This window comes from Schistocerca gregaria, chromosome 8 (genome assembly GCF_023897955.1).
Source record: "Schistocerca gregaria isolate iqSchGreg1 chromosome 8, iqSchGreg1.2, whole genome shotgun sequence".
In the NCBI taxonomy this organism is placed as follows: domain Eukaryota; kingdom Metazoa; phylum Arthropoda; class Insecta; order Orthoptera; family Acrididae; genus Schistocerca; species Schistocerca gregaria.
The window spans coordinates 7,133,451-7,157,022 of NC_064927.1; the positions used below are offsets into that span (position 1 = coordinate 7,133,451).

Here is a 23,572-nt window from a genome sequence, read left to right on the forward strand (position 1 = left end):
GTATCTGTGATGACGAACAATTAGCGACATGCCTTTTATTAAGAATTACTCTCAGATGTGATTAAGGCGAATGGCGCAGATAAAGCCTTTGCCAAAGCGGTACAGCATAAGGTGGGACGAGGCAGTCTGAATTACATTTTATAGATGTATTTCTCACATATGTCAGAGCCTCTCGCGGTCGTCGTCGTCGTCGTCGTCGTCGTCGTCGTCGCCGCCGCCGCCGCTTCTGCAGAAGTAGCAAATGGCCATCGTGGCAATTGCGGCGAAGCACGCCATGCCTTCGATTCCGTATGCACAAAGTTTGTGGTCTTGTTTCCCACGCCGCTTCTGCAGAAGTAGCAAATGGCCATCGTGGCAATTGCGGCGAAGCACGCCATGCCTTCGATTCCGTATGCACAAAGTGTGTGGTCTTGTTTCCCAGTCTATACTTGGTCGGTCACGTAAGAGGTTGAATGTAACGAATGGGTGAGAAAGAGCAAGGGCAGCGGCTGTGTAGAACGAAAACACAAATTATCAGGGGTGTGAGCGTTTCGAGATGAGTCATATACAAGTTGCACTTGGTCGTCAGTGACTGTGTGGCCTAATGGATAAGGCGTCAGACTTCGGATCTGGAGATTACAGGTTCGAATGCTGTCACGCTCGTGTTTTATCAAATCTGAAAAAGAAACATACCGTTTTAATGAAGGGTTTGAGCAGTACGAAACTGTCTGAATGTTGCTGTTGACCATGTTCTGCTTGGAGATGCTCTTGAGCTTGAAACACACACTACAAGACCGGTGTTAACTAGCGAAATGGTCGGCAGAGTGCCGTCACCGCGAGTTTCCACTGGCACTTGCACATCTAAAACAACGTCGGAAAGTAACTCGTTCGCCTTTTGAGTCACATCAAGTATGAGTGTTAATTTTGACGCCACTAGCTCTGCAGGTTGTCATGCAATTCCTTACCTCTCAGAAATGATTATGAAATAAAAGTGAAGTACGTGACGAGTGTGACGTTAGGAAAACATTAGGCAGCATGGAGAGATTCTGTATGGGACCACCCAACCCAAACGAGTACTGTGTGACGTGCTGCCCGGCAAGTATTCACCGAAGCAGCCCGGCTAGCTCAGTCGGTAGAGCATGAGACCCTTAATCTCAGTGTCGTGGGTTCGGGCCCTCGCTGGGCGAAACGGAATTTTGTTCCGCTGCAGATGTAAATTACCGTTTTTCTGATTAACGTGATGTAATGGAAACAGCAACTTTAAACTTTGCCTACATCTCTGTCAGTCGCAAGGAAACTGTATTTGAAGGTGAAGGTGATTTTGTAGACATGTGTGAAAGACATGTTCTGAAATGCAAGTGTTGTTGTTTGGAGAGGACATCGGTTACGTGTCAGATGTGTAGCCAAGCAGTAATGGGTCGCCATAGCTTCAAATATTAGTCGGTAATATGAAGTGTTGTCAGCTGAAGTCTGATGATCCAGACGACCGTAAGGACGAAGTACGCAAAAGCATCGCTAGGCCGCGCCTCTTTAGCTCAGTGGTAGAGCACTGGACTAGTAAACCAAGAGTCGTGAGTTCCATCATCAAAGGAACAAGTCGAATTTTGGAAATCAGTTGCGCGTCGTGGCCGTATAGCAAACAGTATCTGTGATGACGAACAATTAGCGACATGCCTTTTATTAAGAATTACTCTCAGATGTGATTAAGGCGAATGGCGCAGATAAAGCCTTTGCCAAAGCGGTTCAGCATAAGCTGGGAGGACGAGGCAGTCTGAATTACATTTTATAGATTATTTCTCACATATGTCATAGCCTCTCGCGATCGTCGTCGTCGTCGTCGTCGTCGCCGCCGCCGCCGCTTCTGCAGAAGTAGCAAATGGCCATCGTGGCAAATGCGGCGAGGCACGCCCTGCCTTCGATTCCGTATGCAAAAAGTGTGTGGTCTTGTTTCCCAGTCTATATTTGGTCGGTCACGTAAGAGGTTGAATGTAACGAATGGGTGGGAAAGAGCTAGGGCAGCGGCTGTGTAGAACGAAAACACAAATTATCAGGGGTGTGAGCGTTTCGAGATGAGTCATATACAAGTTGCACTTCGTCGTCAGTGACTGTGTGGCCTAATGGATAAGGCGTCGGACTTCGGATCTGAAGATTACAGGTTCGAATGCTGTCACGCTCTTGTTTTATCAGTTCTGAAAAAGAAACATACCGTTTTAATGTAGCATTTGAGCAGTACGAAACCGTCTGAATGTTGCTGTTGACCATTTTCTGCTTGGAGATGCTCTTGAGCTTGAAACACACACTACAAGACCGGTGTTAACTAGCGAAATGGTCGGCAGAGTGCCGTCACCGCGAGTTTCCACTGGCACTTGCACATCTAAAACAACGTCGGAAAGTAACTCGTTCGCCTTTTGAGTCACATCAAGTATGAGTGTTAATTTTAACGCCACTAGCTCTGCAGGTTGTCATGCAATTCCTTGCCTCTCAGAAATGATTATGAAATAAAAGTGAAGTACGTGACGAGTGTGACGTTAGGAAAACATTAGGCAGCATGGAGAGATTCTGTATGGGACCACCCAACCCAAACGAGTACTGTGTGACGTGCTGCTCGGCAAGTATTCACCGAAGCAGCCCGGCTAGCTCAGTCGGTAGAGCATGCGACTCTTAATCTAAGGGTCGTGGTTTCGAGCCCCACGCTGGGCGAAACGGAATTTTGTTCCGCTGCAAAATGTAAATTACCGTTTTTCTGTTTAACGTGATGTAATTGAAATAGCAACTTTAAACTTTGCCTACGTCTCTGTCAGTCGCAAGGAAACTGTATTTGAAGGTGAAGGTGATTTTGTAGACATGTGTGAAAGACATGTTCTGAAATGCAAGTGTTGTTGTTTGGAGAGGACATCGGTTACGTGTCAGATGTGTAGCCAAGCAGTAATGGGTCGCCATAGCTGCAAATATTAGTCGGTAATATGAAGTGTTGTCAGCTGAAGTCTGATGATCCAGACGACCGTAAGGACGAAGTACGCAAAAGTACCGCTAGGCCGCGCCTCTTTAGCTCAGTGGTAGAGCACTGGACTAGTAAACCATGGCTCGTGAGGTCCATCCTCAAAGGAAGAAGTCGAATTTTGGAAATCAGTTGCGCGTCGTGGCCGTATAGCAAACAGTATTTGTGATGACGAACAATTAGCGACATGCCTTTTATTAAGAATTACTCTCAGAAGTGATTAAGGCGAATGGCGCAGATAAAGCCTTTGCCAAAGCGGTACAGCATAAGGTGGGACGAGGCAGTCTGAATTACATTTTATAGATGTATTTCTCACATATGTCAGAGCCTCTCGCGGTCGTCGTCGTCGTCGTCGTCGTCGCCGCCGCCGCTTCTGCAGAAGTAGCAAATGGCCATCGTGGCAAATGCGGCGAGGCACGCCCTGCCTTCGATTCCGTATGCACAAAGTGTGTGGTCTTGTTTCCCAGTCTATATTTGTTCGGTCACGTAAGAGGTTAAATGTAACGAATTGGTGGGAAATAGCAAGGGCAGCGGCTGTGTAGAACGAAAACACAAATTATCAGGGGTGTGAGCGTTTCGAGATAAGTCATATACAAGTTGCACTTGTTCGGCAGTGACTGTGTGGCCTAATGGATAAGGCGTCGGACTTCGGATCTGAAGATTACAGGTTCGAATGCTGTCACGCTCGTGTCTTATCAGTTCTGAAAAAGAAACATACCTTTTTAATGTAGCATTTGAGCAGTACGAAACCGTCTGAATGTTGCTGTTGAACATTTTCTGCTTGGAGATGCTCTTGAGCTTGAAACACACACTACAAGACCGGTGTTAACTAGCGAAATGGTCGGCAGAGTGCCGTCACCGCGAGTTTCCACTGGCACTTGCACATCTAAAACAACGTCGGAAAGTAACTCGTTCGCCTTTTGAGTCACATCAAGTATGAGTGTTAATTTTGACGCCACTAGCTCTGCAGGTTGTCATGCAATTCCTTACCTCTCAGAAATGATTATGAAATAAAAGTGAAGTACGTGACGAGTGTGACGTTATGAAAACATTAGGCAGCATGGAGAGATTCTGTATGGGACCACCCAACCCAAACGAGTACTGTGTGACGTGCTGACCGACAAGTATTCACCGAAGCAGCCCGGCTAGCTCAGTCGGTAGAGCATGAGACTCTTAATCTCAGGGTCGTGGGTTCGAGCCCCACGCTGGGCGAAACGGAATTTTGTTCCGCAGCAATTGTAAATTACCGTTTTTCTGATTAACGTGATGTAATGGAAATAGCAACTTCAAACTTTTGCCTACGTCTCTGTCAGTCGCAAGGAAACTGTGTTTGAAGGTGAAGGTGATTTTGTAGACATGTGTGAAAGACATGTTCTGAAATGCAAGTGTTGTTGTTTGGAGAGGACATCGGTTACGTGTCAGATGTGTAGCCAAGCAGTAATGGGTCACCATAGCTGCAAATATTAGTCGGTAATATGAAGTGTTGTCAGCTGAAGTCTGATGATCCAGACGACCGTAAGGACGAAGTACGCAAAAGTACCGCTAGGCCGCGCCTCTTTAGCTCAGTGGTAGAGCACTGGACTAGTAAACCAAGGGTCGTGAGTTCCATCTTCAAAGGAACAAGTCGAATTTTGTGAATCAGTTGCGCGTCGTGGCCGTATAGCAAACAGTATCTGTGATGACGAACAATTAGCGACATGCCTTTTATTAAGAATTACTCTCAGACGTGATTAAGGCGAATGGCGCAGATAAAGCCTTTGCCAAAGCGGTACAGCATAAGGTGGGACGAGGCAGTCTGAATTACATTTTATAGATGTATTTCTCACATATGTCAGAGCCTCTCGCGGTCGTCGTCGTCGTCGTCGTCGTCGCTGCCGCCGCTTGTGCAGAAGTAGCAAATGGCCATCGTGGCAAATGCGGCGAGGCACGCCCTGCCTTCGATTCCGTATGCACAAAGTGTGTGGTCTTGTTTCCCAGTCTATATTTGGTCGGTCACGTAAGAGGTTGAATGTAACGAATGGGTGGGAAAGAGCAAGGGCAGCGGCTGCGTAGAACGAAAACACAAATTATCAGGGGTGTAAGCGTTTCGAGATGAGTCATATACAAGTTGCACTTGGTCGCCAGTGACTGTGTGGCTTAATGGATAAGGCGTCGGACTTCGGATCTGAAGATTACAGGTTCGAATGCTGTCACGCTCGTGTTTTATCAGTTCTGAAAAAGAAACATACCGTTTTAATGTAGCATTTGAGCAGTACGAAACCGTCTGAATGTTGCTGTTGACCATTTTCTGCTTGGAGATGCTCTTGAGCTTGAAACACACACTACAAGACCGGTGTTAACTAGCGAAATGGTCGGCAGAGTGCCGTCACCGCGAGTTTCCACTGGCACTTGCACATCTAAAACAACGTCGGAAAGTAACTCGTTCGCCTTTTGAGTCACATCAAGTATGAGTGTTAATTTTGACGCCACTAGCTCTGCAGGTTGTCATGCAATTCCTTACCTCTCAGAAATGATTATGAAATAAAAGTGAAGTACGTGACGAGTGTGACGTTATGAAAACATTAGGCAGCATGGAGAGATTCTGTATGGGACCACCCAACCCAAACGAGTACTGTGTGACGTGCTGCCCGGCAAGTATTCACCGAAGCAGCCCGGCTAGCTCAGTCGGTAGAGCATGAGACTCTTAATCTCAGGGTGGTGGGTTCGAGCCCCACGCTGGGCGAAACGGAATTTTGTTCCGCTGCAAATGTAAATTACCGTTTTTCTGATTAACGTGATGTAATGGAAATAGCAACTTTAAACTTTGCCTACGTCTCTGTCAGTCGCAAGGAAACTGTATTTGAAGGTGAAGGTGATTTTGTAGACATGTCTGAAAGACATGTTCTGAAATGCAATTGTTGTTGTTTGGAGAGGACATCGGTTACGTGTCAGATGTGTAGCCAAGCAGTAATGGGTCGCCATAGCAGCAAATATTAGTCGGTAATATGAAGTGTTGTCAGCTGAAGTCTGATGATCCAGACGACCGTAAGGACGAAGTACCTAAAAGTACCGCTAGGCCGCGCCTCTTTAGCTCAGTGGTAGAGCACTGGACTAGTAAACCAAGGGTCGTGACTTCCATCCTCAAAGGAAGAAGTCGAATTTTGGAAATCAGTTGCGCGTCGTGGCCGTATAGCAAACAGTATCTGTGATGACGAACAGTTAGCGACATGCCTTTTATTAAGAATTACTCTCAGATGTGATTAAGGCGAATGGCGCAGATAAAGCCTTTGCCAAAGCGGTTCAGCATAAGGTGGGACGAGGCAGTCTGAATTACATTTTATAGATGTATTTCTCACATATGTCAGAGCCTCTCGCGGTCGTCGTCGTCGTCGTCGCTGCCGCCGCTTCTGCAGAAGTAGCAAATGGCCATCGTTGCAAATGCGGCGAGGCACGCCCTGCCTTCGATTCCGTATGCACAAAGTGTGTGGTCTTGTTTCCCAGTCTATATTTGGTCGGTCACGTAAGAGGTTGAATGTAACGAATGGGTGGGAAAGAGCAAGGGCAGCGGCTGTGTAGAACGAAAACACAAATTATCAGGGGTGTAAGCGTTTCGAGATGAGTCATATACAAGTTGCACTTGGTCGTCAGTGACTGTGTGGCCTAATGGATAAGGCGTCGGACTTCGGATCTGAAGATTACAGGTTCGAATGCTGTCACGCTCGTGTTTTATCAGTTCTGAAAAAGAAACATTCCGTTTTAATGTAGCATTTGAGCAGTACGAAACCGTCTGAATGTTGCTGTTGACCATTTTCTGCTTGGAGATGCTCTTGAGCTTGAAACACACACTACAAGACCGGTGTTAACTAGCAAAATGGTCGGCAGAGTGCTGTCACCGCGAATTTCCACTGGCACTTGCACATCTAAAACAACGTCGGAAAGTAACTCGTTCGCCTTTTGAGTCACATCAAGTATGAGTGTTAATTTTGACGCCACTAGCTCTGCAGGTTGTCATGCAATTCCTTACCTCTCAGAAATGATTATGAAATAAAAGTGAAGTACGTGACGAGTGTGACGTTAGGAAAACATTAGGCAGCATGGAGAGATTCTGTATGGGACCACCCAACCGAAACGAGTACTGTGTGACGTGCTGCCCGGCAAGTATTCACCGAAGCAGCCCGGCTAGCTCAGTCGGCAGAGCATGAGACTCTTAATCTCAGGGTCGTAGGTTCGAGCCCCACGCTGGGCGAAACGGAATTTTGTTCCGCTGCAAATGTAAATTACCGTTTTTCTGATTAACGTGATGTAATGGAAATAGCAACCTTAAAATTTGCCTACGTCTCTGTCAGTCGCAAGGAAACTGTATTTGAAGGTGAAGGTGATTTTGTAGACATGTGTGAAAGACATGTTCTGAAATGCAAGTGTTGTTGTTTGGAGAGGACATCGGTTACGTGTCAGATGTGTAGCCAAGCAGTAATGGGTCGCCATAGCTGCAAATATTAGTCGGTAATATGAAGTGTTGTCAGCTGAAGTCCGATGATCCAGACGACCGTAAGGACGAAGTACGCAAAAAAACCGGTAGGGCGCGCCTCTTTAGCTCAGTGGTAGAGCACTGGACTAGTAAACCAAGGGTCGTGAGTTCCATCCTCAAAGGAAGAAGTCGAGTTTTGGAAATCAGTTGCGCGTCGTGGCCGTATAGCAAACAGTATCTGTGATGACGAACAATTAGCGACATGCCTCATATTAAGAATTACTCTCAGATGTGATTAAGGCGAATGGCGCAGATAAAGCCTTTGCCAAAGCGGTACAGCATAAGGTGGGACGAGGCAGTCTGAATTACATTTTATAGATGTATTTCTCACATATGTCAGAGCCTCTCGCGGTCGTCGTCGTCGTCGTCGCTGCCGCCGCTTCTGCAGAAGTAGCAAATGGCCATCGTTGCAAATGCGGCGAGGCACGCCCTGCCTTCGATTCCGTATGCACAAAGTGTGTGGTCTTGTTTCCCAGTCTATATTTGGTCGGTCACGTAAGAGGTTGAATGTAACGAATGGGTGGGAAAGAGCAAGGGCAGCGGCTGCGTAGAACGAAAACAGAAATTATCAGGGGTGTAAGCGTTTCGAGATGAGTCATATACAAGTTGCACTTGGTCGTCAGTGACTGTGTGGCCTAATAGATAAGGCGTCGGACTTCGGATCTGAAGATTACAGGTTGGAATGGTGTCACGCTCGTGTTTTATCAGTTCTGAAAAAGAAACATACCGTTTTAATGTAGCATTTGAGCAGTACGAAACCGTCTGTATGTTGCTGTTGACCATTTTCTGCTTGGAGATGCTCTTGAGCTTGAAACACACACTACAAGACCGGTGTTAACTAGCGAAATGGTCGGCAGAGTGCCGTCACCGCGAGTTTCCACTGGCACTTGCACATCTAAAACAACGTCGGAAAGTAACTCGTTCGCCTTTTGAGTCAAATCAAGTATGAGTGTTAATTTTGACGCCACTAGCTCTGCAGGTTGTCATGCAATTCCTTACCTCTCAGAAATGATTATGAAATAAAAGTGAAGTACGTGACGAGTGTGACGTTAGGAAAACATTAGGCAGCATGGAGAGATTCTGTATGGGACCACCCAACCGAAACGAGTACTGTGTGACGTGCTGCCCGGCAAGTATTCACCGAAGCAGCCCGGCTAGCTCAGTCGGCAGAGCATGAGACTCTTAATCTCAGGGTCGTAGGTTCGAGCCCCACGCTGGGCGAAAAGGAATTTTGTTCCGCTGCAAATGTAAATTACCGTTTTTCTGATTAACGTGATGTAATGGAAATAGCAACTTTAAAATTTGCCTACGTCTCTGTCAGTCGCAAGGAAACTGTATTTGAAGGTGAAGGTGATTTTGTAGACATGTGTGAAAGACATGTTCTGAAATGCAAGTGTTGTTGTTTGGAGAGGACATCGGTTACGTGTCAGATGTGTAGCCAAGCAGTAAAGGGTCGCCATAGCTGCAAATATTAGTCGGTAATATGAAGTGTTGTCAGCTGAAGTCTGATGATCCAGACGACCGTAAGGACGAAGAACGCAAAAGTACCTCTAAGCCGCGCCTCTTTAGCTCAGTGGTAGAGCACTGGACTAGTAAACCAAGGGTCGTGAGTTCCATCCTCAAAGGAAGAAGTCGAATTTTGGAAATCAGTTGCGCGTCGTGGCCGTATAGCAAACAGTATCTGTGATGACGAACAATTAGCGACATGCCTTTTATTAAGAATTACTCTCAGATGTGATTAAGGCGAATGGCGCAGATAAAGCATTTGCCAAAGCGGTTCAGCATAAGGTGGGACGAGGCAGTCTGAATTACATTTTATAGATGTATTTCTCACATATGTCAGAGCCTCTCGCAGTCGTCGTCGTCGTCGTCGTCGTCGCCGCCGCCGCTTCTGCAGAAGTAGCAAATGGCCATCGTGGCAAATGCGGCGAGGCACGCCCTGCCTTCGATTCCGTATGCACAAAGTGTGTGGTCTTGTTTCCCAGTCTATATTTGGTAGGTCACGTAAGAGGTTGAATGTAACGAATGGGTGGGAAAGAGCAAGGGCAGCGGCTGTGTAGAACGAAAACACAAATTATCAGGGGTGTGAGCGTTTTCGAGATGAGTCATATAAAAGTTGCACTTGGTCGTCAGTGACTGTGTGGCCTAATGGATACAGTCTGCCTGCGGCAGCGGTGGTGAGCGGACCTCCAGGGCCAGCGCGCTGCGGCAGGAAGTGTTTACGTCAGGCGGTGAGTCGCGTGCTTACAGCGTCTGCTTATTAGTATTCGTTCCGTTCTGTAGGATCTGATATGGAATTATGAATCCGACTAACAGGAAAGATACCTTGAAGTTTACCTTTGATAGGAACTTTTCGAAACCAAATTCGTTTGAAGTTGAAGCATGGTTAGAGGAAACAGCTAAGATTACTTTTGATGACATTGTAGGGATAAATTTCTCTATCGTGACCAGTGTTGTTTATGTGAAATTAACGTCCTCTGAACTGTGTGATAGAATTGTAGAGTCCAGTGGAGGTGTACTGAAGTTTAAACATAGCGATGGTACCGTCAGTGACGTCAGCATTACGCATGCTGGACTGGGCATCCGGACGGCACGTATTTTCGAACTCCCGTTTGAAATAACAGCCGCGCAAATAAATTCTGCATTGACACCTTACGGGAGGGTCATTAACAATTTTGCGGAGCGTTGGTCCAAAGCCCACAAATTTCCGGTGCTTAACGGCGTCAGGCAGGTTAAGATCGATGTACAGAAGCACATACCTTCATATATTTACGTAGGTGGACATCGCGGAATTGTCATATATGATGGGCAGCCAAAAACGTGTGCCGGCTGTGGTGCGCCCGGCCACGTGCGCTCTGAATGTATACAAAGACGGGTGACGCAGATACCTGTCGGTGAAGCCGCTAGCCCCCCTGTGACGACGGCACTGCCACTGACATACGCTGTCGCGGCTTCTGGTCTTCCACCCGCGACCCCGCCTGTAGATGCCCCTCGTTTGAATGATGTTTTGGCCGATAACGTCAAAGAACCGAGTGCTGACGCGGCACCGCCGCTACCACACTCAGAGATGGAGGTAACGACGGATGACTCCCCAGTGGTTGATGCCACTGGTACTGAGGATGAAGCAGACGCTGTGTTCCCGGCGGATCAACCCCAGAGTCAACAGTCCACTTCGGATGTTGATGATACTGCGAACCCTAACAGGAAGCCTTCCAAAAAGAAGCGGAGACTTGCACATCAAGGAGCCAATCAGCTCGCCCCACAGCTCCGCGACAAAGCGAAACGAATAAGCAGCCAAATGTGTCAGAACACTTCTGAACCCTCTGAAGTTGGTCTCCCTGCGTCTGGTCGAATGGACATTGATCCTGTAGTGTCTCCCCCTGTGAATCCACGACGGGTGGAAGATAGTGATACCTCGAGTAGAGTCGTTTTGCCGGATACCCACGCTCAAGGAAACGCAGGATCGCTTTTGTCAGAGGCCACTCTCACTGGGAATTGGGCACAGGAAATGGAAGTATTGGATGCGAGCAATTATGCGGCTGTCATGCGGACCATTGAGACGGAATCTTCGGCACCCCCCACAGAGCAGCATACACCAACCGTACCGGGAACTACAGGAACTCCGACTGACGCGCTTGGCCTCAATTTCGTTAGCCATCCTTCTAAGACTGTTTAATTAATAGTATGTGCCTTCTCCCATGAACGAGCCCCAAGTCTATAAAATTGCCACGTTAAACATCAATAAGATACAGTCGTACTGGCGGCTCCGTAATTTACAAGATTTTGTATACGCAGCGGATATCGATATTCTGTTACTTCAAGAAGTCGCTGCGATTGAACTTGACCGAATAACTGGTTATACTACTCTCTCCAATTCCGGGAGCGGTGCGAATTTAGGGACAGCGATTCTGTTAAAAGAAGGGATTGTAGCGACCGACGCAGAAAAACTGCCTGATCATAGAGGGATCGCTGTCACTTTCCATCGGACACGCATAATCAATGTTTACGCCCCGTCCGGCAGTAGCAATAGGCGTGCTAGGGCTGAGTTCTTCACAAGCGCCATAGTCCCACTTTTTAGGGGAACCTACGATCGTATAATTTTTGCGGGTGACTTCAATTGTGTCTTAAGTCCAAAAGACCAGACGCCTAATTTTAACAAATCTGGAGAACTAGAACGTATCGTCCAAGAAATGAACCTCATTGACACATGGGAGCATACGCACGGAGCGGCACCTGGGTTCACTCATGTCACGAACCACTCTGCAAGCCGGCTAGACAGAATCTATGTATCGGCGTGTATGAAGACTAAAGTCCTCCAATCCGAAGTTTGGCCCACAATTTTTTCCGATCATGCCGCATATATTTGTACTGTTAACATGGTCAAGCAAGGCACATTTCGCGGCAGAGGTTTCTGGAAACTTAACAATGCTCTCCTTAACGATGTTGACTGTCACCGTGTCTTTAACGAAACATGGGAGGCATGTGAACGACGGGTTGCACAGTATGCCTCCGTTACTGAATGGTGGATAACACATGCCAAACCAACTTTATCAAAAATGTTTAAACGCTACGCTCGGGACAAATCCTGGTGGCAACGGCAAACGTCTGAGTTTTATTTTACTTGTCTCAGGGAGCTTTACCAGTCCGATGTGACTGTACCTGAAAATTTTATGCAGATTAAAAAAATTAAGGCAAAATTATTAAAACTTCAGCGGCAGCAGGCAGAAGGCTTTCAAATAAGGTCCAGGCCCCAGAATGTGATAGACGACGAAATGACATCCATGTTTCACGTCATTCGTGAAAATAAGAGGGGGCGGCGGAGATTAATAACTCGTCTTCAGTTGAGTGAAGGCGTTGCGCTCACGCGGCAACAAGACATACGGAACGCACTTCACAATCACTTGGCAGGTCTCCTGACAACGACACATACCGACGATGGAACTCACGATGAATTACTCAATAACTTGCAAAGGACTTTGGGTGCTGCTGAAGTCGAAACTCTCATGCGAGAAATTGATGAAGACGAATTGGATTCTGCGCTATCACGAAGTCCGAAAAATAAATCGCCGGGACCCGACGGTCTCACTGCCGAATTTTATCTTACTTTCTGCGACAAATTAAAGCCCAAGTTGTTGAGTATGTTTAATGAAATTTTACGGCCAGATTTTAATGTTCCTCAGGCTCTCGTGGAAGGCATCGTGGTTTTAATCCCTAAACGCCCAATGTGCAGTTCTGTTGACGATTTTCGGCCGCTTACTTTACTGAACAGTGACTACAAAATTTTAGCACGTATTATTTCTAATAGATTGAAAATGTTGATGAATACTGTCATTGGTCAGTACCAGACCAGTGTAGGTGTCGGTAGGACGATCTTCCAAAATTTGTCTCAATACAGGGACGTTATAGCCATTGCAGATGCGTGTAAGATACGGTGTGCGCTAGTTTCCCTTGACTTTTCAAAGGCATTCGACAGAGTAAACCATCAGTTTCTCATCCGGACGATGCATGCCATGGGATTTCCACTACGTTTTATCAATCTTATACATGAGCTCCTTCGTAAAGGAGTAACTCGACTCATGGTGAATGGCCAGCTGAGCGCATCAATTAATATTACTAATTCAGTGCGACAGGGATGCCCTATGTCGATGGCCTTGTTTGCCATTGCCATTGAGCCTTTGCTTGTCACCTTGACACAGCGTCTACAAGGATTAACCATCCACGGCATTAAGATTGTTTGTACTGCATATGCGGATGACGTCGGATTTTTGGTCATGGACGAAGGTGAAGTCGAGGAAGCCCTTCAGATCGTCAAAAACTACGAACTTGTTGCGGGTGCGAAGTTGAATGCCAGGAAATCTGGCATTATGAACATAGGACGCGGCATCTCGCTGCACCATCACGGTCAGTTGCAACTAATTTCTAAAATGAAATGCCTTGGTATTGAGTACAGGAGCAACATACAGCACACAATTGCGGTGAACTATAGGAATCTCCTGGCAAGTATGCGTGCTTGCATGCAGACCCACTACCTAAGAAGCCTTGATGAACTGCAGAAAGTCACCTTCGCTAATGTCTACCTCACCTCAAAGATTAACTACGTTGCACAAGTACTGCCCATGCCACAGGAGACAGCGAAGCGTATGATGTCCGCTCTAGGCCATTTTGTCACACGTGGACACATTTTTAAAGTCAAGTACGATACGCTCACTCTCTCCACGACCGATGGAGGCTTAAATTTAACAGATGTTCGTTCCAAGTCACGAGCTTTGTACGTATGCACCACCTACAAACGGTGGAGGTCGTTACCGAACAGTCTAACGGCTCACTTGTTAACCGAAATAGCGCCGGCCTGCCTGCAGCCTCCTGTCTCTGTTCAACATATTCCGCCTGCGCTGACTCACTTTAAGAGCTTTTTCATTGAGTTCAGTTACGTACGGTCAACTCTCCCAGAAAATGAGCTTTCCGTGGTGAAGTTAGTTTATAATAAACTACTGGCAACCAAGAACAGGAACAACATCGAACACAAATACCCCAATCATCGCTGGCCAGTGATATGGAAAAACATACATAGCCGTGATTTACCAACGTCAGTGAAAGCCTCTTGGTACAGGGTCGTGAACCGTAAAATAAGTACCAATTCACGACTTCATGCTCTACATTTGGCTGACTCACCTTTGTGCCTAACGTGCAACTTGCCTGATACTGATGAACATCGTTTTCTGTGCACCACTGTCCAAGCAGTTTGGCCATGCATTCGCCGAAAACTGGCTACGATTATGAGGACTTCCCAGCTTTGTATTAAACCTGAAGATTTCCTGTATCCGGATTCAGTGCCGTACCCGAACACCAAACGGAACTCTGTCAATTGGTTGAAGGGTCATTATGTTCATTATTTACAGACGCAAGAACCCAAGAGTGAGGCGGCGTTCTGTCTTTACCTGGCATTACAGTTTCACATACTTTCACAGACGAGACATTACAGGAAACGATATGCGAATTTTTTAGAAGTCGTTCTTCGATGAAAGAAGTATTTTTTTCTTTCCTTCATTCTACATTGCTTTGTTTTTTCTCTTTTCTTCTTCAAATGTCACAGTGACGTATACTGAACAGTGTTACGACAAGGACTATTTTATTTTCTTCTGTTTTTCTAGCGGACCAGAGTTCCTTTTTCATTTTCTATTAAAAAAAAAAAAAAAAAAAAAAATATATTCTACTTTGTCACCATTGCGGGACTATGCAATAGGTTTAGAAGTATCTTTGGTTTGGAAATCGGAATAGTTCAGAAGAATAAGTACTTCAGAAATCATGGCAGATGAAGCCGACGCCGACGAAGGCGATTTATGGCGAGCGCAAGGCGGGGCTGAAGGGGAGGAAGGAGGCCCTAAAAAAAATAAAAAAAAAAAAAAAAAAAAAAATGGATAAGGCGTCGGACTTCGGATCTGAAGATTACAGGTTCGAATTCTGTCACGCTCTTGTTTTATCAGTTCTGAAAAAGAAACATACCGTTTTAATGTAGCATTTGAGCAGTACGAAACCGTCTGAATGTTGCTGTTGACCATTTTCTGCTTGGAGATGCTCTTGAGCTTCAAACACACACTACAAGACCGGTGTTAACTAGCGAAATGGTCGGCAGAGTGCCGTCACCGCGAGTTTCCACTGGCACTTGCACATCTAAAACAACGTCGGAAAGTAACTCGTTCGCCTTTTGAGTCACATCAAGTATGAGTGTTAATTTTGACGCCACTAGCTCTGCAGGTTGTCATGCAATTTCGTACCTCTCAGAAATGATTATGAAATAAAAGTGAAGTACGTGACGAGTGTGACGTTAGGAAAACATTAGGCAGCATGGAGAGATTTTGTATGGGACCACCCAACCCAAACGAGTACTGTGTGACGTGCTGCCCAGCAAGTATTCACTGAAGCAGCCCGGCTAGCTCAGTCGGTAGAGCATGAGACTCTTAATCTCAGGGTCGTGGGTTCGAGCACCACGCTGGGCGAAACGGAAATTTGTTCCGCTGCAGATGTAAATTACCGTTTTTCTGATTAACGTGATGTAATGGAAATAGCAACTTTAAACTTTGCCTACGTCTCTGTCAGTCGCAAGGAAACTGTATTTGAAGGTGAAGGTGATTTTGTAGACATGTGTGAAAGACATGTTCTGAAATGCAAGTGTTGTTGTTTGGAGAGGACATCGGTTACGTGTCAGATGTGTAGCCAAGCAGTAAAGGGTCGCCATAGCTGCAAATATTAGTCGGTAATATGAAGTGTTGTCAGCTGAAGTCTGATGATCCAGACGACCGTAAGGACGAAGTACGCAAAAGTACCGCTAGGAGGCGCCTCTTTAGGTCAGTGGTAGAGCACTGGACTAGTAAACCAAGGGTCGTGAGTTCCATCCTCAAAGGAAGAAGTCGAATTTTGGAAATCAGTTGCACGTCGTGGCCGTATTGCAAACAGTATCTGTGATGACGAACAATTAGCGACGTGCCTTTTATTAAGAATTACTCTCAGATTTGATTAAGGCTAATGGCGCAGATAAAGCCTTTGCCAAAGCGGTTCAGCATAAGGTGGGACGAGGCAGTCTGAATTACATTTTATAGATGTATTTCTCACATATGTCAGAGCCTCTCGCGGTCGTCGTCGTCGTCGTCGTCGTCGTCGTCGTCGTCGTCGCCTCCGCCGCTTCTGCAGAAGTAGCAAATGGCCATCGTAGCAAATGCGGCGAGTCACGCCCTGCCTTCGATTCCGTATGCACAAAGTGTGTGGTCTGGTTTCCCAGTCTATATTTGGTCGGTCACGTAAGAGGTTGAATGTAACGAATGGGTGGGAAAGAGCAAGGGCAGCGGCTGTGTAGAACGAAAATACAAATTATCAGGGGTGTGAGCGTTTCGAGATGAGTCATATTTAAGTTGCACTTGGTCGTCAGTGACTGTGTGGCCTAATGGATAAGGCGTCGGACTTCGGATCTGAAGATTACAGGTTCGAATGGTGTCACGCTCGTGTTTTATCAGTTCTGAAAAAGAAACATACCGTTTTAATGTAGCATTTGAGCAGTACGAAACCGTCTGAATGTTGCTGTTGACCATTTTCTGCTTGGAGATGCTCTTGAGCTTCAAACACACACTACAAGTCCGGTGATAACTAGCGAAATGGTCGGCAGACTGCCGTCACCGCGAGTTTCCACTGGCACTTGCACATCTAAAACAACGTCGGAAAGTAACTCGTTCGCCTTTTGAGTCACATCAAGTATGAGTGTTAATTTTGACGCCACTAGCTCTGCAGGTTGTCATGCAATTCCTTACCTCTCAGAAATGATTATGAAATAAAAGTGAAGTACGTGACGAGTGTGACGTTAGGAAAACATTAGGCAGCATGGAGAGATTCTGTATGGGACCACCCAACCCAAACGAGTACTGTGTGACGTGCTGCCCAGCAACTATTCACCGAAGCAGCCCGGCTAGCTCAGTCGGTAGAGCATGAGACTCTTAATCTCAGGGTCGTGGGTTCGAGCCCCACGCTGGGCGAAACGGAATTTTGTTCTGCTGCAGATGTAAATTACCGTTTTTCTGATTAACGTGATGTAATGGAAATAGCAACTTTAAACTTTGCCTACGTCTCTGTCAGTCGCAAGGAAACTGTATTTGAAGGTGAAGGTGATTTTGTAGACATGTGTGAAAGACATGTTCTGAAATGCAAGTGTTGTTGTTTGGAGAGGACATCGGTTACGTGTCAGATGTGTAGCCAAGCAGTAAAGGGTCGCCATAGCTGCAAATATTAGTCGGTAATATGAAGTGTTGTCAGCTGAAGTCTGATGATCCAGACGACCGTAAGGACGAAGTACGCAAAAGTACCGCTAGGCCGCGCTTCTTTAACTCAGTGGTAGGGCACTTGACTAGTAAACCAAGGGTCGTGAGTTCCATCCTCAAAGGAAGAAGTCGAATTTTGGAAATCAGTTGCGCGTCGTGGCCGTATAGCAAACAGTATCTGTGATGACGAACAATTAGCGACATGCCTTTTATTAAGAATTACTCTCAGATGTGATTAAGGCCAATGGCGCAGATAAAGCATTTGCCAAAGCGGTTCAGCATAAGGTGGGACGAGGCAGTCTGAATTACATTTTATAGATGTATTTCTCACATATGTCAGAGCCTCTCGCGGTCGTCGTCGTCGTCGTCGTCGTCGTCGTCGTCGTCGTCGTCGTCGGCGCCGCCGCCGCTTCTGCAGAAGTAGCAAATGGCCATCGTGGCAAATGCGGCGAGGCACGCCGTGCCTTCGATTCCGTATGCACAAAGTGTGTGGTCTTGTTTCCCAGTCTATATTTGGTCGGTCACGTAAGAGGTTGAATGTAACGAATGGGTGGGAAAGAGCAAGGGCAGCGGCTGTGTAGAACGAAAACACAAATTATCAGGGGTGTGAGCGTTTCGAGATGAGTCATATACAAGTTGCACTTGGTCGTCAGTGACTGTGTGGCCTAAAGGATAAGGCGTCGGACTTCGGATCTGAAGATTACAGGTTCGAATGCTGTCACGATCGTGTTTTATCAGTTCTGAAAAAGAAACATACCGTTTTAATATAGCATTTGAGCAGTACGAAACCGTCTGAATGTTGCTGTTGACCATTTTCTGCTTGGAGATGCTCTTGAGCTTGAAACACACACTACAAGACCGGTGTTAACTAGCGAAATGGTCGGCAGAGTGCCGTCACCGCGAGTTTCCACTGGCACTTGCGCATCTAAAACAACGTCGGAAAGTAACTCGTTCGCCTTTTGAGTCACCTCAAGTATGAGTGTTAATTTTGACGCCACTAGCTCTGCAGGTTGTCATGCAATTCCTAACCTCTCAGAAATGATTATGAAATAAAAGTGAAGTACGTGACGAGTGTGACGTTAGGAAAACATTAGGCAGCATGGAGAGATTCTGTATGGGACCACCCAACCCAAACGAGTACTGTGTGGCGTGCTGCCCGGCAAGTATTCACCGAAGCAGCCCGGCTATATCAGTCGGTAGAGCATGAGACTCTTAATCTCAGGGTCGTGGGTTCGAGCCCCACGCTGGGCGAAACGGAATTTTGTTCCGCTGCACATGTAAATTACCGTTTTTCTGATTAACGTGATGTAATGGAAATAGCAACTTTAAACTTTGCCTACGTCTCTGTCAGTCGCAAGGAAACTGTATTTGAAGGTGAGGGTGATTTTGTAGACATGTGTGAAAGACATGTTCTGAAATGCAAGTGTTGTTGTCTGGAGAGGACATCGGTTACGTGTCAGATGTGTAGCCAAGCAGTAATGGGTCGCCATAGCTGCAAATATTAGTCGGTAATATGAAGTGTTGTCAGCTGAAGTCTGATGATCCAGACGACCGTAAGGACGAAGTACGCAGTAGTACCGCTAGGCCGCGCCTCTTTAGCTCAGTGGTAGAGCACTGGACTAGTAAACCAAGAGTCGTGACGTCCATCCTCAAAGGAAGAAGTCGAATTTTGGAAATCAGTTGCGCGTCGTGGCCGTATAGCAAACAGTATCTGTGATGACGAACAATTAGCGACATGCCTTTTATTAAGAATTACTCTCAGATGTGATTAAGGCGAATGGCGCAGATAAAGCCTTTGCCAAAGCGGTTCAGCATAAGGTGGGACGAGGCAGTCTGAATTACATTTTATAGATGTATTTCTCACATATGTCAGAGCCTCTCGCGGTCGTCGTCGTTGTCGTCGTCGTCGTCGTCGTCGTCGCCGCCGCCGCTTCTGCAGAAGTAGCAAATGGCCATCGTGGCAAATGCGGCGAGGCACGCCCTGCCTTCGATTCCGTATGCACAAAGTGTGTGGTCTTGTTTCCCAGTCTATATTTGGTCGGTCACGTAAGAGGTTGAATGTAACGAATGGGTGGGAAAGAGCAAGGGCAGCGGCTGTGTAGAACGAAAACACAAATTATCAGGGGTGTGAGCGTTTCGAGATGAGTCATATACAAGTTGCACTTGGTCGTCAGTGACTGTGTGGGCTAATGGATAAGCCGTCGGACTTCGGATCTGAAGATTACAGGTTCGAATGCTGTCACGCTCGTGTTTTATCAGTTCTGAAAAAGAAACATACCGTTTTAATGTAGTATTTGAGCAGTACGAAAACGTCTGAATGTTGCTGTTGACCATTTTCTGCTTGGAGATGCTCTTGAGCTTGAAACACACACTACATGACAGGTGTTAACTAGCGAAATGGTCGGCAGAGTGCCGTCACCGCGAGTTTCCACTGGAACTTGCACATCTAAAACAACGTCGGAAAGTAACTCGTTCGCCTTTTGAGTCACATCAAGTATGAGTGTTAATTTTGACGCCACTAGCTCTGCAGGTTGTCATGCAATTCCTTACCTCTCAGAAATGATTAAGAAATAAAAGTGAAGTACGTGACGAGTGTGACGTTAGGAAAACATTAGGCAGCATGGAGAGATTCTGTATGGGACCACCCAACCAAAACGAGTACTGTGTGACGTGCTGACCGGCAAGTATTCACCGAAGCAGCCCGGCTAGCTCAGTCGGTAGAGCATGAGACTCTTAGTCTCAGGGTCGTGGGTTCGAGCCCCACGCTGGGCGAAATTGAATTTTGTTCCGCTGCAGATGTAAATTACCGTTTTTCTGATTAACGTGATGTAATGGAAATAGCAACTTTAAACTTTGCCTACGTCTCTGTCAGTCGCAAGGAAACTGTATTTGAAGGTGAAGGTGATTTTGTAGACATGTGTGAAAGACATGTTCTGAAATGCAAGTGTTGTTGTTTGGAGAGGACATCGGTTACGTGTCAGATGTGTAGCCAAGCAGTAATGGGTCGCCATAGCTGCAAATATTAGTCGGTAATATGAAGTGTTGTCAGCTGAAGTCTGATGATCCAGACGACCGTAAGGACGAATAACGCAAATATACCGCTAGGATGCGCCTCTTTAGCTCAGTGGTAGAGCACTGGACTAGTAAACCAAGGGTCGTGAGTTCCATCCTCAAAGGAAGAAGTCGAATTTTGGAAATCAGTTGCGCGTCGTGGCCGTATAGCAAACAGTATCTGTGATGACGAACAATTAGCGACATGCCTTTTATTAAGAATTACTCTCAGATGTGATTAAGGCGAATGGCGCAGATAAAGCATTTGCCAAAGCGGTTCAGCATAAGGTGGGACGAGGCAGTCTGAATTACATTTTATAGATGTATTTCTCACATATGTCAGAGCCTCTGGCGGTCGTCGTCGTCGTCGTCGTCGTCGCCGCCGCCGCTTCTGCAGAAGTAGCAAATGGCCATCGTGGCAAATGCGGCGAGGCACGCCCTGCCTTCGATTCCGTATGCACAAAGTGTGTGGTCTTGTTTCCCAGTCTATATTTGGTCGGTCACGTAAGAGGTTGAATGTAACGAATGGGTGGGAAAGAGCAAGGGCAGCGGCTGTGTAGAACAAAAACACAAATGATCAGGGGTGTGAGCGTTTCGAGATGAGTCATATACAAGTTGCCCTTGGTCATCAGTGACTGTGTGGCCTAATGGATAAGGCGTCGGACTTCGGATCCGAAGATTACAGGTTCGAATGCTGTCACGCTCGTGTTTTATCAGTTCTGAAAAAAAAACATACCGTTTTAATGTAGCATTTGAGCAGTACGAAACCGTCTGAATGTTGCTGTTGACCATTTTCTGCTTGGAGATGCTCTTGAGCTTGAAACACACACTACAAGACCGGTGTTAACTAGCGAAATGGTCGGCAGAGTGCCGTCACCGCGAGTTTCCACTGGCACTTGCACATCTAAAACAACGTCGGAAAGTAACTCGTTCGCCTTTTGAGTCACATCAAGTATGAGTGTTAATTTTGACGCCACTAGCTCTGCAGGTTGTCATGCAATTACTTACCTCTCAGAAATGATTATGAAATAAAAGTGAAGTACGTGACGAGTGTGACATTAGGAAAACATTAGGCAGCATGGAGAGATTCTGTATGGGACCACCCAACCAAAACGAGTACTGTGTGACGTGCTGACCAGCAAGTATTCACCGAAGCAGCCCGGCTAGCTCAGTCGGTAGAGCATGAGACTCTTAACCTCAGGGTCGTGGGTTCGAGCCCCACGCTGGGCGAAACGGAATTTTGTTCCGCTGCAGATGTAAATTACCGTTTTTCTGATTAACGTGATGTAATGGAAATAGCAACTTTAAACTTTGCCTACGTCTCTGTCAGTCGCAAGGAAACTGTATTTGAAGGTGAAGGTGATTTTGTAGACATGTGTGAAAGACATGTTCTGAAATGCAAGTGTTGTTGTTTGGAGAGGACATCGGTTACGTGTCAGATGTGTAGCCAAGCAGTAATGGGTCGCCAAAGCTGCAAATATTAGTCGGTAATATGAAGTGTTGTCAGCTGAAGTCTGATGATCCAGACGACCGTAAGAACGAATTACGCAAATGTACCGCTAGGATGCGCCTCTTTAGCTCAGTGGTAGAGCACTGGACTAGTAAACCAAGAGTCGTGAGTTCCATCCTCAAAGGAAGAAGTCGAATTTTGGAAATCAGTTGCCCGTCGTGGCCGTGTAGCAAACAGTATCTGTGATGACGAACAATTAGCGACATGCTTTTATTAAGAATTACTCTCAGATATGATTAAGGCGAATGGCGCAGATAAAGCATTTGCCAAAGCGGTTCAGCATAAGGTGGGACGAGGCAGTCTGAATTACATTTTATAGATGTATTTCTCACATATGTCAGAGCCTCTCGCGGTCGTCGTCGTCGTCGTCGTCGTCGTCGTCGTCGTCGTCGCCGCCGCCGCCGCCGCTTCTGCAGAAGTAGCAAATGGCCATCGTGGCAAATGCGGCGAGGCACGCCCTGCCTTCGATTCCGTATGCACAAAGTGTGTGGTCTTGTTTCCCAGTCTATATTTGGTCGGTCACGTAAGAGGTTGAATGTAACGAATGGGTGGGAAAGAGCAAGGGCAGCGGCTGTGTAGAACGAAAACACAAATTATCAGGGGTGTGAGCGTTTCGAGATAAGTCATATTCAAGTTGCACTTGGTCGTCAGTGACTGTGTGGCCTAATAGATAAGGCGTCGGTCTTCGGATCTGAAGATTACAGGTTCGAATGCTGTCACGCTCGTGTTTTATCAGTTCTGAAAAAGAAACATACCGTTTTAATGTAGCATTTGAGCAGTACGAAACCGTCTGAATGTTGCTGTTGACCATTTTCTGCTTGGAGATGCCCTTGAGCTTGAAACACACACTACAAGACCGGTGTTAACTAGCGAAATGGTCGGCAGAGTGCCGTCACCGCGAGTTTCCACTGGCACTTGCACATCTAAAACAACGTCGGAAAGTAACTCGTTCGCCTTTTGAGTCACATCAAGTATGAGTGTTAATTTTGACGCCACTAGCTCTGCAGGTTGTCATGCAATTCCTTACCTCTCAGAAATGATTATGAAATAAAAGTGAAGTACGTGACGAGTGTGACGTTAGGAAAACATTAGGCAGCATGGAGAGATTCTGTATGGGACCACCCAACCCAAACGAGTACTGTGTGACGTGCTGCCCGGCAAATATTCAACGAAGCAGCCCGGCTAGCTCAGTCGGTAGAGCATGAGACTCTTAATCTCAGGGTCGTGGGTTTGAGCCCCACGCTGGGAGAAACGTAATTTTGTTCCGCTGCAGATATAAATTACCATTTTTCTGATTAACGTGATGTAATGGAAATAGCAACTTTAAACTTTGCCTACGTCTCTGTCAGTCGCAAGGAAACTGTATTTGAAGGTGAAGGTGATTTTGTAGACATGTGTGAAAGACATGTTCTGAAATGCAAGTGTTGTTGTTTGGAGAGGACATCGGTTACGTGTCAGATGTGTAGCCAAGCAGTAATGGGTCGCCATAGCTGCAAATATTAGTCGGTAATATGAAGTGTTGTCAGCTGAAGTCTGATGATCCAGACGACCGTAAGGACGAAGTACGCAAAAGTACCGCTAGGCCGCGCCTCTTTAGCTCAGTGGTAGAGCACTGGACTAGTAAATCAAGAGTCGTGAGTTGCATCCTCAAAGGGAGAAGTCGAATTTTGGAAATCAGTTGCTCGTCGTGGCCGTATAGCAAACAGTATCTGTGATGACGAACA

At 46.4% G+C, this 23,572-nt stretch overlaps 11 non-coding genes across 11 annotated transcripts; all 11 read left to right on the top strand.

Moving 5' to 3' along the window:
* Positions 1–2,606: 2,606 nt before the first annotated feature.
* On the top strand, positions 2,607–2,679 carry Trnak-cuu (transfer RNA lysine (anticodon CUU)). The gene has a single exon. It is a non-coding gene; the product is annotated as a tRNA-Lys (tRNA).
* A 1,437-nt stretch (positions 2,680–4,116) lies between these two features.
* On the top strand, positions 4,117–4,189 carry Trnak-cuu (transfer RNA lysine (anticodon CUU)). The gene has a single exon. It is a non-coding gene; the product is annotated as a tRNA-Lys (tRNA).
* A 1,437-nt stretch (positions 4,190–5,626) lies between these two features.
* On the top strand, positions 5,627–5,699 carry Trnak-cuu (transfer RNA lysine (anticodon CUU)). Its single transcript has one exon. It is a non-coding gene; the product is annotated as a tRNA-Lys (tRNA).
* A 1,430-nt stretch (positions 5,700–7,129) lies between these two features.
* Positions 7,130–7,202, top strand: Trnak-cuu (transfer RNA lysine (anticodon CUU)). The gene has a single exon. It is a non-coding gene; the product is annotated as a tRNA-Lys (tRNA).
* Positions 7,203–8,632: 1,430 nt separating this feature from the next.
* Positions 8,633–8,705, top strand: Trnak-cuu (transfer RNA lysine (anticodon CUU)). The gene has a single exon. It is a non-coding gene; the product is annotated as a tRNA-Lys (tRNA).
* A 6,703-nt stretch (positions 8,706–15,408) lies between these two features.
* On the top strand, positions 15,409–15,481 carry Trnak-cuu (transfer RNA lysine (anticodon CUU)). The gene has a single exon. It is a non-coding gene; the product is annotated as a tRNA-Lys (tRNA).
* A 1,451-nt stretch (positions 15,482–16,932) lies between these two features.
* On the top strand, positions 16,933–17,005 carry Trnak-cuu (transfer RNA lysine (anticodon CUU)). Its single transcript has one exon. It is a non-coding gene; the product is annotated as a tRNA-Lys (tRNA).
* Positions 17,006–18,465: 1,460 nt separating this feature from the next.
* Positions 18,466–18,538, top strand: Trnak-cuu (transfer RNA lysine (anticodon CUU)). The gene has a single exon. It is a non-coding gene; the product is annotated as a tRNA-Lys (tRNA).
* Positions 18,539–19,986: 1,448 nt separating this feature from the next.
* Positions 19,987–20,059, top strand: Trnak-cuu (transfer RNA lysine (anticodon CUU)). Its single transcript has one exon. It is a non-coding gene; the product is annotated as a tRNA-Lys (tRNA).
* A 1,436-nt stretch (positions 20,060–21,495) lies between these two features.
* Trnak-cuu (transfer RNA lysine (anticodon CUU)) lies at positions 21,496–21,568 on the top strand. Its single transcript has one exon. It is a non-coding gene; the product is annotated as a tRNA-Lys (tRNA).
* Positions 21,569–23,024: 1,456 nt separating this feature from the next.
* On the top strand, positions 23,025–23,097 carry Trnak-cuu (transfer RNA lysine (anticodon CUU)). The gene has a single exon. It is a non-coding gene; the product is annotated as a tRNA-Lys (tRNA).
* Positions 23,098–23,572: the final 475 nt, after the last annotated feature.